This window comes from Rhinoraja longicauda, chromosome 5, assembly GCF_053455715.1.
Source record: "Rhinoraja longicauda isolate Sanriku21f chromosome 5, sRhiLon1.1, whole genome shotgun sequence".
NCBI classification, from domain to species: Eukaryota; Metazoa; Chordata; class Chondrichthyes; order Rajiformes; family Arhynchobatidae; genus Rhinoraja; species Rhinoraja longicauda.
In genome coordinates, this window is record NC_135957.1 from 73,530,784 (window position 1) to 73,545,866 (window position 15,083).

General features: G+C 44.6%; 1 protein-coding gene across 2 annotated transcripts in view; it reads left to right on the forward strand.

Annotated features, from left to right (window-relative positions):
* rngtt (RNA guanylyltransferase and 5'-phosphatase) overlaps positions 1–15,083 on the forward strand; it is a 268,716-nt gene that overhangs the window by 217,616 nt on the left and 36,017 nt on the right. The gene's annotated exons all lie outside the window — the stretch shown is intronic.

Sequence of the window (15,083 nt, forward strand, 5' to 3'; positions counted from 1 at the left end):
AGAGAGAGGTTGAACAGGTTGGGTCTTTATTCTTTGGAGCGTAGAAGGTTGAGGGGGGACTTGATAGAGGTTTTTTAAATTTTAAGAGGGACGGACAAAGTTGACGTGGGTAGGCTTTTCCCTTTGCGAGTGGGGAAGATTCCAACAAGGGGACATAGCTTCAGAATTGAGGGACAAAAGTTTAGGGGTAACATGAGGGGTAACTTCTTTACTCAGAGGGTGGTGGCTGTATGGAATGGGCTTCCGGTGGAAGTGGTGGAGGCAGGCTCGATTTTATTATTTAAGAGTAAATTGGATAGGTATATGGATAAGAGGGGATTGGAGGGTTATGGTCTGAGAGCAGGTAGATGAGACTAGGTCAGAGAGAGTGGTCGGCGTGGACTGGTAGGGCCGAACGGGCCTGTTTCCGTGCTGTAGTTGTTATATGGTTATAGCAAACCACTGGGCTAAGAGGCAGCATTTTGATCAGATTAATATTGTTTTTTGACCCAATACTCATTTCTGAGATCTAATACCCTAGCTGCCTGAAGCACATTAGATAATTCTGAGCTGAAAGTAAATTGATTCACCCTCGAGCCAAGGTGTAAAGCTGAAGGGGAATGTTCTTTTTATGTCAGCTTATTTATTATACTGGTGCAATTAAGCAAGACTGGAGCCATTACCAGTATGTGTTGAAAAAGCATGTTATCTCTGTGATGGAATATTGATCCATCGGGATGTTAAGCATTCTTTTGGGTCTGGTTTCTCATAATTTCAACATTCAAAACCCAGAAAATGGATCTACACACCAATGGCAAAATTTACTTCAAAGTTTGTAAGGTTCACTGTAGCCAGTATTCCACAGGAAAGAAAGATACGTGATGATTCATACCATCGCCAAAAAATCAATGATTGAACCTTTGATTTTCTCAGCTGGAAAGAGCCTTGTACATATGACGTTGTCATAATTAAAGGGTAGGCTTTGTCGAAAACCTCACAAACCTTTAGATGAATATTTTGCCCAGCCTGCTGCCCGTAGCACATTAACCAATATTTAGCTTCCCCAAGAATATGGAATTTCTCATTCCTTAATATTTAATAATGGACTTTAGAAGAGCAGATTGTGCGTTATCTATTATTGGCAACAGTAGTTAATGTATTTCATGTTTCTGCACATATCTTATTTTGCCCCGAGTTCATGGATTGGAAAATTGATGGTGGCTTCTCAACAATATCCCTTTGAAGGTGTCAGTGTTTCTGTGAACTTCATCAAATACTTACTGAGCATTGCACCTTCATGTTTCATGAAACAGATTCTAATATTTTACCTTACAGGGTATCTGAATTCACCCAGTTCAGAATCACCATCTTCTCTTTACCAATTACATGCAAATATCAAATTAATTCTGGTCAAGAATATGTTCTTGCAATCTTAATTCTCAACCTCAGCAAAAATACATTCCTGATAAACTGGGATTTTAAAATGAGTCTTTGATGTAATGGAAAACCTTTTCGCATACAAAATATCTGGAATTCTCTTTCCCAAAACACAGTAGATGCTGATCAATTGAAACTTGAAAGTGAAATTACCAATTGTTCTTAGGGAAAAGGTATGATTTAAAGGCTGATAAAATAAGGCACCTGCTCTAATTGATTGGTGCAGCAGACTGACGTATCATGTACTTCGCATTTCCTAGAATTAACGATTTCAAGCTCTGTCACAAATACATTGCAAGGAGAATATCTGAGACATGCTTCAAAAAGACGAGAATTACTGACAGTTTACAGGGGTTTATTTATTGGTAATCTTCTAATTGTAATAGGATGTATAATTGGAAAATAAAGATTTCGAGAGCAGCAGTGGGGAATAACAACGACAATGCCACCATTCAAAGAACCTGCAAAAATATATAAGGTGGAATGTCACTTTAAAGTCTCTGAAGTGCTTTCTTATTGAACCCCTGTGTTGTTTGTGTAAAGTTCCATACTGCACAACATTAGGCACAAAGCACAAGAAGATCTGTGGCAAGGGTTGGAACTAGTGTTCATTTGAAGAATAAAATACCATTCAGGCTGATGTGGTGAATGTCTGTTTTAATGTATAACAGTCCGAGTGGACCCGTTGTGCATTGGTCGAGGACCCTCCCCTCCTCCACTCTCCCCCTTCCCCTCCCCCCCACTCACCCACTCCATCCCCCCTCAACCCTCCACCCCCCTTATCCCCCCTCCACCCACACACCCACTGCATCCTCCCTCAACCCCCCTTATCTCCTCCTCCGCCCTCACCCACTCCGGCCCCCCTCAAACCCCCTTAAAATTCAAACCTCTCCTGCAGTGGTCTAGCACCCTCCACTCCCCCCTTCCCCTCCCTCCCACTCACCCACTCCATCCCTCCTCAACCCCCCTTATCCCCTCCTCCCCTCCCCACTCACCCACTCCATCCCCCCCTCAACCCCCCTTATCTCCCCACCTCCCCCACCCACTCACCCACTTTATCCCCCCTCCTCCTCCCGCCTCCACTCACCCACTCCATCCTCCCTCAAACCCCCTTGAGGCAACAGCAAGCTCGATGGCGACTGTCCCCTCATTTAAGTTTAAAAAGTGAATAACGTTTAAAATATTACAACCATTTGAACCGTAGGCCAAAGCTGAGTAAGGTGGGCCTAAAATTGTTGCGCTATCGTGTACCGTTTTGGCTGTATTTCGGGTACGTACAATCAAACTAACAAAGTGTCGGACAAACAAACAAGATGAGAGTTTTACATAGAAACATAGAAAATAGGTGCAGGAGGAGGCCATTTGGCCCTTCAAGCCAGCACCGCCATTCATTGTGATCATGGTTGATCATCTCCAATCAGTAACCTGTGCCTGCCTTCTCCCCATATCCCTTGATTCCACTAGCTCCTGGAGCTCTATCTGACTCTCTTTTAAATTCATCCAGTGAATTGGCCTCCACTGCCTTCTGTGGCAGAGAATTCCACAAATTCACAACTCTGGGTTGTGATGGCTGTTTGTGTTAAAATTGTAATTGTGTGTCTTGTGTTCTTTATTGTCTACTGCCGGACCCTGACGTGAGAGGACGCTGGCACTATTTGTTTGCCGCTTCTCCGTCAGGACAGTTCGTTTGTTTGTTTTTATGTCTTGTCTGTATTGTAAAGCGTCTTTGAGCATTTGGAAAAGCGCTATAAAAAATAAATGTTTATTATTATTATTATAAAAAGTTTCTTATCACCTCAGTTTTAAATGGCCTCCCTTTTATTCTTAGTAATATGTATATTCTTTAGTAATATATAAACATAGCACAAAAAGTAAGGAAATTTGTGTTTGGTAGATTATTTCTTTGTTGTAACAATGCTTCTTGGCAATAAATCTTATACCGTTGGAAAGCCTGTTTATTTCCCTTTTAAATGGTGTCACATTTGTAAGGAACATGCATTTGTGGGATGAGCAGCAGAGCTGAGTATATGTGTTGCGCCCATGAAAAATTTGCCAAATCTTCTCTGCCAATGCCAAACAGCTTATTCTGCTGTTGCTATTGACTCCTGTTTTGAGCTTCTGGTACCCCCAGGTGCTGACAATCAGGTGCCTGATTGGCACCTGATTGGCAGCATCTGTGAGCATGGGCCCTGCTACAGTGGTCAGTAGGTGTCTGCTCCAAGAATCGGCATGCCACGTTTGACTGATCTGGATAGGGCCCGTGCGATAGGGCAACTTCAAGCTGGTGTTCCGCAAAACCAAGTTGCGGCATTATTTGGAGTGAGCCCTAGTACCATCTCCAAAGTGAAGGCCAAGTTCCATATAACGGGGGATGTCAGAGACAGGCCGCAAAGTGGGCGTCCCAAGAAGACGACACCCGAAGAAGACCGTTTCCTCACCCTGTCAGCACTTAGGAACCGTAGGCTGTCTTCTACAGATTTGCAGTCAAGGTTTGCAGGACGATATGGCCGACGGCTCTCTGCCCAGACAATTCGGAACAGACTGCACGCAGCCGATCTCCGGTCTCATAGGGCTGCCAGGAGGCCTGCCATGACTGCCCTTCACCGTCAGGCCCGTTTGCGCTGGTGTCGGCAACACGTGCACTGGAACCTGAACATGTGGAGGAACGTTATGTTCAGCGATGAGTCCAGATTCTGCCTACGGCAGTTGGATCATAGGGTCAAAGTGTGGAGAAGACGCGGAGAACGCTATGCTAATTGCTGCACCGATAGAGTAACATCTTTTGGTGGAGGCAGTGTGATGGTGTGGGGCGGCATCTCCCTCACTGGAAAAACGAGGCTTGTCATCATTGGAGGCAATCTCAATGCAGAGAGATATCGAGATGAGATTCTGCAACCAGTGGCAATCCCATATCTCCACAGTCTGGGACCGAACTCTATCCTCCAAGATGACAATGCTCGCCCCCACAGAGCAGGGTTTCTCAGAGACTACCTCCAGAATTTGGGAGTGGAGAGGATGGAATGGCCTGCCAGCAGTCCTGACCTCAATCCCATTGAACACTTGTGGGATCAGCTTGGGCGTGCTGTTCGTGCCAGAGTGACCAACACAACCACGTTGGCTGACTTGCGACAAATGCTGGTTGAAGAATGGGATGCCATCCCACAACAGTGTGTGACCAGGCTGGTGACCAGCATGAGGAGGAGGTGCCAGGCTGTTGTGGCTGTGTATGGTTCTTCCACACGCTACTGAGGCTCCTGTTTATTAAATGAATAAATTGTTAAATTGCCAATATGTCTTGTTTCTTCAGACTTCAATCATCCAATCCACCAAACAACATCGAACAAGAGTCAATGGCAGAATAAGCTGTTTGGCATTGGCAGAGAAGATTTGGCAGATTTTTCATGGGCGCAACCCACATACTCAGCTCTGCTGCTCATCCCACAAATGCATGTTCCTTACAAATGTGGCACCATTTAAAAGGGAAATAAACGGGCTTTCCAACGGTATAAGATTTATTGCCAAGAAGCATTGTTACAACAAAGAAATAATCTACCAAACACAAATTTCCTTACTTTTTGTGCTATGTTTATATATAGATATCAGATCCTCTTCCGGGACCAGCACGCAAAGAATCACATGGCTGCCATGCCACCTGATGTGTTTAAAATTTCAGTGTAATACCGTAACTACCTTCATCAGTGTCCCTTAAACATTATCTAACAAAGTCATGCTGCAGCTCTGTAGGACTTTGGTTCGGCTTCATTTGGAGTATTACGTACAATTCGGGTTGCCCCGTTATAAGGAAAGGCTTTGGAGAGGGAGCAGAGGAGGTTTATCAGTGTTGCCTGGATTAGAGGGTTTCAACTGGTATGTCTGAGGTTGAGGGGAGGTAGAAGTGAAAAAATGTATGATAGGCATAAATTGGGTAGGCAGTACAGTAAACCCTTGTTATAACAGACCATAAAGGGGGGATGTGTGGGAAAGAAAACTGCAGATGCTGGTTTAAATTGAAGGAGACACAAAATGTTGGAGTAAATCAGCGGGTCAGGCAGCATCTCTGGAGAGAAGGAATGGGTGACGTTTCGGGTCGAGACTCTTCTTCAGACTGATGACGGGGGGGGGGGTGGTGACCGTTATTGCCGATATTACCAGCTATAACTGAGTACGGTATTATCATTGAAGAAGGCCTTGCTGGAAAACCTTGCGAGCCAGGAGTGGCATTGTCAGGTCCAGAACAAGGGGCCACAGTTTGAGAATAAGGGGTAGGCCATTTAGAACGGAGATGAGGAAGAACTTTTTCAGTCAGAGGGTGGTGAAGGTGTGGAATTCTCTGCCTCAGAAGGCAGTGGAGGCCAGTTCGTTGGATGCTTTCAAGAGAGAGCTGGATAGAGCTCTTAAGGATAGCGGAGTGAGGGGGTATGGGGAGAAGGCAGGAACGGGGTACTGATTGATAGTGATCAGCCATGATCGCATTGAATGGCGGTGCTGGCTCGAAGGGCTGAATGGCCTACTCCTGCACCTATTGTCTATTGTCTATTGTCTATTGTCTATTGTCCATTATAACAGAAATCCGTTATAAAGGGGTCCGTTAAAATGAGGGTTTACTGTATATTTGATAGAAGTATATAAAATTATGAGAGGCATCGATAGGGTTGACAGAACCGTTTTCCTCAGAGTGAAAATGTCCAACACAAGAAGGCTTAGCAGTAAGGTGAGAGGGGGAAAGTTTAATGGAGATGTGTGGGGCAAGTTTTTAACAGAGTGAATCGTGGGGGCCTAGAACGCATTACCTGCCTGGTGCTGGAGGCAGATACGATAGTTGTGTCTAAGAGGTCGGCACATGGAAGTGCAGGGTATAGAGAGATATGGATGATATACAGGCAGATGAGATCAATTTAACACATCATGTTTGGGACAAACATTGTGGGCTGAAGGGCCTGTTCCTGTGCTATACTGTTCTCTGTTCTATGTTTTTTAAGATTGTAGTTAAGGTCATTATTAGCCAGGACTCATTTCTATAATTTTAATGCTACTAATCAAACTCCCATTTGCCTCAGCTCCAAGACACTCAACACTCTTGGCAGCAAAAAATCTTTCAATCATAGATTTAAAGTTGTTAATTAAACAACTAAGTTGTTAATTAAACAATTAATCTTTTTAATGAGGGAATGTTCCACACATCTACCACACTTTGACTATATTTATTAACTTGCGGAATTTTCTGACTATAGTTTTAAGTGCTTGCTTATACTCTTTATCATTAGCAAAAGTTACTGGAAATCTATCGTACAATTCCTTTCAAACTCTCAAAAGCTGCTTAATCTGTTATGTCTAGGATTTGGAGATACAGGCTGGAAACAGGCCCTTCAGCAAAGCAAGACCACATCGACCACTGATCACCCGTTCACACTAGTTCTATGTTATCCCACTTTCACATATACTCAATACACATTAGGAGCAATTTACAGCGTCTAATTAACCTACAACCCCACACATCTTTTGGGGTGTGGGAACACCTGGAGGAAACCCAGTCGTAGGGAGAATGTGCAAATTCCACACAGACAGCTTCCAAGGTCAGGATCGAACATTGATCCTGATGCTCTCTATCATTGGCAACCCATCCTACAATCAAAATCTAAAAAACTGCTTAATCTGTTATTCTGTGATCTTTATTTGCGACATATAAGTTCATAAACATCTGGAGCAGAAGTAGGCCATTTGGCCCATCGAGTCTACTCTGCCATTCAGTCATGGCTGATCTATCTTTCCCTCTACCCCCATTCTCCAGCACATCAAAGCCAGCCTCCCACCCACCTTCGACCCACACCAGTTTGCCTACAGAGCAAATAGGTCTACAGGGGATGCCATCGACACTGCTCTTCACACTGCACTGATCCACCTTGAACACCAGGGGAGCTATGTGAGGATGCTCTTCCTCGACTTCAGCTCTGCCTTTAACACGGTCATCCCGAGCAGACTGGTCACCAAACTTTCCGACCTTGGATTTTCCCAAACCATCTGCCAATGGATCAAGGACTTCCTGACCAACCGCCCCCAGACCGTCAAAATAGGCCCTCACCTCTCCTCCACCATTACACTGAGCACCGGCTCACCACAGGGCTGTGTGTTGAGCCCCATCCTTTACTCCCTCTACACTCACGACTGCGCCCCCACCCATCCCACCAACACCATCATCAAGTTCGCGGATGACACGACTGTGGTTGGACTCATCTCAGGAGGAGATGAGACAGCCTATAGGGATGAAATCCAAAGGCTGGCAGCATGGTGTTCAGTGAACAATCTGGCCCTGAACTCCTCCAAAACAAAGGAACTTATAATTGACTTTAGAAAAACCAGTGTAGAATACGACCCACTCTACATCAATGGGGTCTGTGTGGAAAGGGTACCCGCTTTCAGGTTCCTGGGTACGCACATCGCAGAGGATCTTACCTGGTCTACCAACACCATCACCACAGTAAAGAAGGCACAGCAGAGACTCCACTTCCTGAGGATCCTCAGGAAAACCAACCTGCAGGAGAAGCTCATGTTGTCCTTCTATCGCTGCTCCATCGAGAGTGTGCTGGCATACTGTATAACCACATGGTATGCCAGCTGCTCAGAAAAGGACAGGAAGGCCCTTCAGAGGGTCATCACGACGGCCCAGAAGATCATCGGCTGCTCACTGCCCTCCCTGGAGCACCTGTTCAGCCTACGCTGCCTCAGTAGAGCAGGCAAAATAATAAAAGATCCATCCCACCCCGGCCACCGTCTGTTTGTTCATCTGCCCTCTGGTCGACGTTTCAGGTCGATCAAATCCCGAACAAACAGACTTAAGAACAGTTTTTACCCCAGGGCCATACGAGAACTGAACACTACCTTTGCACTAGGCAACACCGTTAAAAAATCTTGTACTTAATATAATTGTATTTATGTATTTATTTGTTTTTGCATTTATTGCATATATGTTTGTACGCACCGTCAGGATTGGCTATTTTTTAATTTCGTTGTACTCGTTGCAATGACAATAAATGAATATTATTATTATTATTATTATTCTCCCCATCACCCTTGACACCTGTACTAATCAAGAATTTTTAATCTCCGCCTTAAAGATACCCAATGTTTTGGCCTGCACAGATGCCTGTGGCAATGAGTTCCACAGATTCGCCACCCTTTGACTAAAGAAATGTCTCCTCATCTTCTTTCTGAAGGTGCGTCCTTTTATTTGGAAGGCTATGGCCTCTGGTCCTAGATTCTCCCACTAGTGGAAACATCCTCTCCGCAACCACTCTATCCAGGCCTTTCATTATTCAGTCGGTTTCAATGAGGTCCCCCTGCAATGAGGTTAACTGCAGCAAATATAGGCCCAGGGCCGTCAAATGCTCATCATGCGTTAACCCAATCCACCCTGGGATCGTTCTCTTAAGCCTTCTATGAACCCTCTCTAACGGCGGCACACCCCTCTTCTGATATGGGGCCCAAAACTGCTGACAATACCCCATCAATACGTGCAATGAATGTTTTTGGCCTTGACCTCAATTTTAGCCAAGCTGCTTACTTGGTGGCTTAAACGGTATCTCATTTATAAGTCTATCAGCAACAAATAAATCTAATTTTTTTTAGCTTTTACATTAGCGACAATATTAACACTTGCAAAAATCCTTTTTTTACAGTGAAAACGTCCCAATATGCTTCTCTGGAACATTTTCAAAAAAAGATTTCCGCTTGAATCAGTCATTGCTCTTGGTTAGGACTGAGGCCTGCAAAATAGGAGCAAAGTATAAAATTATGGAGTCCGCAGTTGTGCCTAACAAATGGCCCTGGAATTAAGCCTCCAACTGGTTCTCTGGGAAATTGAAGATGCCTGGCGCAGTATAGATGAGTCTTGTGATCTTCATTTGCGACAGATCTTTTAAACTAAATGATTTGGGGTAATTGCTAATATTCTAGTTGAAAATGTTGTGGCGCGTTGAGAGAGGCCCGAAATAAAGGCGAGGAGCCAGGTATTTCGGGACGTTCGGTTTATTTCACAGTTATCAGACTGGTCAAGTCTGCTGGAATAGCTTTGCGCCCAAAACCTTGTCCTTATATAACTAGTACAGGACCGCCCCCCTGGACTGGTCCATTCCCGTGCCGAGGGCAGGGCCGTTTTTACAGCATTATGGCCCCCCGGGCAAAGCAGTGTACTGGGGCCCCTACCGTTACTCTCCCCCACCCCCCTTCCCCTACCAGCCCCCCCTGTCGTGCCGCGAAAAGCACTTACCGAAAAGCACTTCGCGATGGACTTAGGGTGCTACATTGTTGCGAAAAGCACTTACAGATCGCTGTGAGAAGCACTTAGTGACCGAAAATGTTGCGAAAAAAGCACTTATTGAACCTACATTTTTAAAGTAGTATTTATTTACTGCAAGTCACTTAATATACACAGATCAGCATGGGGCCCCTATGCTCGTGGGCCCCCGGGCAAATGCCCATCAGGCCCATGCATTAAGACGGCCCTGGCCGAGGGGTCGGTAGTGGTATGGCCCGACCCTTGGGAGCCGCCACAATGTATGATTTTTTCATTGTGCTACATCTGCAGAAGAAACCAGGCTTGGGAACAGCTCCATCCAATACTGCAAGAAATTTCAGAGAATTGTGGACGCAGCCCAGCCCATCACACGAACCAACCTCCCTTCCATTGACTATTTACACCTCACACTGCCTCGGCAAGGCCATTAGCATAATCAAAGACAAGTCACACCCCGGCAACTCTTTCTTCTCCCTTCTCCCATCAGGCAAAAGGTACAGAAATGTGAAAACAACTTTCACAACTTTCTTGCCATTGAGGGTGTGCAGCGTAGGTTTACTAAGTTAATTCCCGGAATGGCGGGACTGTCATATGTTGAAAGACTGGAGCGACTAGAATTTAGAAGGATGAGAGGGGATCTTATCGAAACGTATAAGATTATTAAGGGGTTAGACACGTTGGAGGCAGGAAACATGTTCCCAATGTTGGGGGAAGTTGTGAGAGTTGTGAATCTGTGGAATTCTCTGCCTCAGAAGGCAGTGGAGGCCAATTCTCTGAATGCATTCATGAGAGAGCAAGATAGAGCTCTTAAGGATAGCGGAGTCAGGGGGTATGGGGAGAAGGCAGGAGCGGGGTACTGATTGAGAATGATCAGCCATGATCACATTGAATGGCGGTGCTGGCTCGAAGGGCCGAATGGCCTCCTCCTGCACCTATTGTCTATTGATTAGTACAGGTGTCAGAGGTCATGGGGAGAAGGCAGGAGAATGGGGTTAGGAGGGAGAGGTAGATCAGCCATGATTGAATGGCAGAGTAGACCTATTGGGCCGAATGGCCTAATTCTACTCCTATCACTTATGACCTTATGACCTACAGATTCAGGACTTCCCAGCTGTTATCAGGCAACTGGACCATCCTACCACACCTAGAGAACAGTCCTGAGTTACTATCATTGGAGACCCTCGGACTATCTTTGTTCGGACTTTACTGGACTTTATCTTGCACTAAATGTTATTCACGTTATTCCCTTTATCATGTATCTGTTCACTGTGAATGGCTCAACTGTAATCATGTATCGTCTTTCCGCTGACTGGTTAGCACGCAACAAAAGCTTTTCAGTGTTCCATGGTACACGTGACAATAAACTAAACGCAGAATACGCCACTCGGCCCCCTCGTTGCTGCTCCACTATTCAACAAGATTGTGTCAGAACTTTTCCCTCGGCATCATTTCCCTATACATACACCAACCCACATCACCTTGAATCCCTTTATATCCAACAATCTAATTAGAGCTTTGATTTAACTGCTGGTAATTCAACATTCGCTCAGAGATTAATTAATAGAATTGTGTTATATCAACCACATTACTCTGCTCCCTGCATAACTTCAAATCTGCTTGCCCTTTGTCTTTATTTCAGTGAAGATTAAAAAAGGCAAAATGTGTTGGACAGCTTAAGATATAGTTGCATAATAAATTAGCCAACATTTAATAGGCTTTCTGTGCTTGATGTTGAGAAGCGAGGAGGTATTGCTGATGAAGTATCAACAGATTATACAAAATACTTATTAAGCCGTCTGAAATTGAAAGCGCTCCTCAAATCCTGGGTAATAGTGTGAAAAGCAAAATCTGAAGCCCCAGTTTTTGTTCATAACAATAGGTTGCAGAACTCTGTTTTGTCCCAGTGTCAATCAGATGGTTCCCGATGTTGATGATTTTGCTATGTCTTTATCTTCAATATTTGTGTTGTTTGTGAATATGGACACTCTCTTCTACAATAGTTGCAACCCATAATTTTGCACTGTCAAACTGATCTTCACATTGTAGCTTGGGATGAAATTACACATTAGGCAGATCCATTCTTTTTTTAATTGGTGTGCGGCTGTCCCTGATGTGAAGGTTGACAAGTGACTGGGGTTGTTATTGGCTTAGAATAGGCCATGTCGTCTTTGCTTTTGGAAGGGAAAGAACTCCATTGAAATTATGTTAGGAAGAATGCCACAGTCGCTGCAGTGCGCTTAAACACAATACTAACAATGAGCTCCAGCTGTTGGTTGTGGTGCTTGAAGAGATGAGAGCAACATGATACTCATTTCACATCTTAAATCCCTTTTTAATAATTTTTTTTTAAAGTCGGAGAATAAAAATTGACTTGCTAGGATGCTTGCTTCAAATGTGACCAGAATTTGACTTGGCCTCACAGTTTGTGTAGGAAAATAACTGCAGATGCCGGTACAAATCGAAGGTATCACAAAATGCTGGAGTAACTCAACAGGTCAGGCAGCATCTCAGGAGAGAAGGAATGGGTGAAGTTTCGGGTCGAGACCCTTCTTCAGACTGATGTCAGGGGGGGCGGGACAAAGGAAGGATATAGGTGGCGACAGGAAGATAAAGGGAGAACTGGGAAGGGGGAGGGGAAGAGAGGGTCAGAGGAACTATCTAAAGAAGGAGAAGTCAATGTTCATACCGCTGGGCTGCAAGCTGCCCAAGCGAAATATGAGGTGCTGTTCCTCCAATTTCCGGTGGGCCTCGCTATGGCACTGGAGGAGGCCCATGACAGAAAGATCAGACTGGAAGTGGGAGGGGGAATTGGTGCTCAGCCACCGGGAGATCAGACTGGGCGAAGGTGTTGAGCAAAACGATCGCCGAGCCTGCGTTTGGTTTTGCCGATGTAAAGAAATTGACATCTAGAGCAGCGGATACAATAGATGAGGTTGGAAAAACTGTTTGGGTCCTTGGATGGAGATGAGGGGGAGGTAAAGGGACAGGTATTGCATCTCCTGCGGTTGCTGGGGAAAGTGCCCGGGGATGGGGTGGTTTGGGTAGGAAGGGACGAGTGGACCAGGGAGTTACGGAGGGAACGGTCTCTGCGGAACACAGAAAGGGGAGGGAATGGGAAGATGTGGCCAGTAGTGGGGTCCCGTTGGAGGTGACGGAAATGTTGGACGATGATTTGTTGGATACGCTGGCTGATGGGGTGAAAGGTGAGGACAAGGGGGATTCTGTCCTTGTTACGAATGGGGGGAGGGGGAGCAAGAGCGGAGCTGCGGGATATAGAAGAGGCCCTAGTGAGAGCCTCATTTATAGTGGAAGAGGGGAAGCCCCGTTTCCTGAAGAATGATGACATCTCTGATGCCCTGGTGTGGAACACCTCATGCCGGGCACAGATGCGGCATAGACGGAGGAATTGGGAGTAGGGGATAGACTTTTTGCAGGGGACAGGGTGGGAAAATGTGTAGTCCAGATAGCTGTGAGAGTCAGTGGGTTTATAGTAGATGTCAGTCACTAGTCTGTCTCCTGTGATGGAGATGGTGAGGTCCAGAAACGGTAGGGAGATGTCGGAGATAGTCCAAGTATATTTAAGAGCAGGATGGAAATTGGTAGTGAGGTGTATGAAGTCAGTGAGTTGTGCATGGGTACAAGAGGTAGCACCAATGCAGTCGTCGATGTAGCGGAGGTAGAGTGTATGAAGTCAGTGAGTTCAAGTTCAGTCAAGCCTCACAGTTTCATCATAGTCATAGAGTCTTACAATGTGAAAACAGGCCCTTCAGCCCAACTTTGCCGCACCGACCCACATGTCCCATCCACACTAGTTCCACCTGCCTGCGTTTGGCCCGTATCCCTTTAAACCTGTCCTATTCATGTACCTGTCTTAATATTTCTTAAAATTTGCGATCGTACCTGCCTCAACTACCTCCTCCGGCATATTGTGATTTTATTTTTAATGAGAATTAGCAAACATGTCAATTCCTAAAATATTGATTCTTTGATAATGTTTGCAAACTGTGCATTTGGGTTTCCCTGTTTTTATTTGCTTGCTTTTGTCAGACCTCTCTGCGTCCATCTTGCACAAAGAGTGAAAGTAAAAATGTGGACTCTTGACCTTATTTTCACAAGATTATTGACCACCCAACTTCATTGCTGGACTCCAATTTAGCGGAGAACATTTTTCTCCGAAACTGTTACTCATTTGTCATTCTGCCGTTATTACTCCTCTCCTCTAATCATGGCCCGTTTTAAAGATTTGCAACCTTTTTTATTCCCAGTTCCTCTCCAAAGTCCTTGATTTTGAAGTCAGTAATAATAATAATCCTGAACCTAAACCTTTATAGTATTTGTGCATCCAATCATCTTTCCCACAACTCCATTTCCAACTCAATTTCCGAAACAGCCTTTTTGCCCCTGCCTTAATACTGGGACTGCATGACAGAGGTAAAATTATCTATTCCCATTCCTCGTGATCTGAATGAAATCAGACTCCCTCAACCATCGGCCCTAGTACCCTCAAACATGGCTGTCTGTAAAATTTTCCTTGATAGCCCTCCTCTGAATCACTTTGAATGCGTTTCTACATTAGAAGTACTATATAAATTCATGTTTTTATTGTTGAACTCTGGTTTGATACGTTGCCAGATCATTTTTTTGTACTTGATGTTGCCCTGCCAAAATGAAGAATAACTGGAAGAAAATGAATAATAAAAATATCATCCTATTTTTTTCTAAGCTGCTCACTTTTGTACTGCTCTTCTACTATACTCCTTTGAAAGTGTTCCCTCTCTGAGTTGCATGGTCTGAGAAAATATAAACATTCTCTGTCAGTTGTAAGCACTGAATATTTATAGAGTAGAAACAAAGCTTGTGGACAGGCTGCTGATAAGTTTGTGTTCCTTTTTAGCAGCAGGATTATTTTCCTTTAATCAAAAAGAATTTGGTATGCAGTGCTGTCACTTCTCGACTGCAACAACATGCTTCTATGTATTATACATTCACAACCTTAAAGCCGTCTTAAGGCTTTGCAGGCTACTCTGGATCGCATCTTCCAAGACAAAGACTTTTACTGCCAAGAAACCTAAAGGCGTCATAGAGTCATCCAGTGTGGAAATAGGCTTTTCAGCCCAACTTGCCCACATCGACCAACATGTCCCATCTACACTAGTCCCAAGTCAAGTCAAGTTTATTTCTCACGATGTGCAGTGAAATGAAAGTGGCAATGCCTGCGGATTGTGCAAAAAACATTACAATGACAGCATATAAATTAAAATTAATACAAAAAAAGAAAATTTAGTTTCTGGAGTTATAATAGTTAACAGTCCTGATGGCCTGTGGGAAGAAACTCCGTCTCATCCACTCAGTTTTCACAGCATGACAGCGGAGGCGT